The following is a 1064-nucleotide window of genomic DNA, read 5'->3' on the forward strand; positions in this document are numbered from 1 at the left end:
TATAGGTTGAAAAGGTATGGAGATAGGATGCATCCCTGGCGTATGCCCTTCCCAATTTTGAACCATGCAGTGTTCCCTTGCTCTGTTCTGATGACTGCCTCCTGGTCCAAGTACAAGTCTCGCATTAGAACGATCAAGTGTTCTGGGATTCCCATTCTTCTCAGAGTCTTCCTTCTTCCTAGTCTTAATCTGAATGTTCAGATTTAGAGGAGTATAATTTGTGGAGCAGTGAAAGATAAATCCCTTACTGTGGAGTTAAGCATTAGTTATTATTAGTGTTGACCGCACCCCTAACCCAGTGCCTTGACCCACTTATTTCCCAGCTCGACCCTCCACCAGGATAACCCTTCACATCTGCCAAGTCCCTTCAGAAAATATCTTCCATTGTCTAACCCATGATCTGACAGCTTGTATCTTAAGCTTTCTTGGCTTCTGTGATTCCAAACACGTCAACTGCTGACACTTTTTTTTCTTTTGACCAGTGTCTCTTAAGTTTAGTTGTACTGTCTCCAAGGGAAGGTGACGTGTCCTGTAGAACTCCTGTGTAGATTATGTTTTCCTTTCTGGCCGAGGGTGTGCAGCTTCCAGGCTTCCCTTCCGCCCAGGAGCACGCTGTCCCGCCGGTTTTCTGTGTACCTGAAAGATGCCTCTTCGCTGTTATCCAAGGTGACTTTCCCCAGTGCGCAGCTTCCTGGCTTCCCTTCCGCCCACGAGCACGTTCTCCCGCCGGTTTTTCTGTGTACCTGAAAGATGCCTCTTCACTGTTATCCAAGGTGACTTTCCCCAGTGCGCAGCTTCCTGGCTTCCCTTCCACCCAGGAGCACGCTGTCCCGCCGGCTTTTCTGTGTACCTGAAAGATGCCTCTTCGCTGTTATCCAAGGTGACTTTCCCCAGTGCACAGCTTCCCGGCTGCAGCCTTCAGTATGGACTGAGGCTCAATGTCAACAAGACAAAGATTCTCACCACTGGACCAATTGGCAGTGTCAGGATGGATGGCAAAGAGATTGAGATTGTTCACAGCTTCAGTTTGCTCGGCTCCACAGTCAACACTCTTGGCACCAGCA

General features: G+C 49.0%; 1 protein-coding gene and 1 pseudogene across 1 annotated transcript in view; both read right to left on the minus strand.

The window, feature by feature from the left end:
* The window catches only part of GLI3 (GLI family zinc finger 3), a 435743-nt gene that overhangs the window by 190162 nt on the left and 244517 nt on the right, over positions 1–1064 (minus strand). The window lies entirely within an intron of this gene.
* Positions 1–1064, minus strand: part of LOC102871605 — a 17478-nt pseudogene that overhangs the window by 1187 nt on the left and 15227 nt on the right.

The sequence above is a fragment of the Elephantulus edwardii genome, unplaced genomic scaffold (assembly GCF_000299155.1).
Source record: "Elephantulus edwardii isolate Elephantulus edwardi_28Jun2011 unplaced genomic scaffold, EleEdw1.0 scaffold00358, whole genome shotgun sequence".
In the NCBI taxonomy this organism is placed as follows: Eukaryota; Metazoa; Chordata; class Mammalia; order Macroscelidea; family Macroscelididae; genus Elephantulus; species Elephantulus edwardii.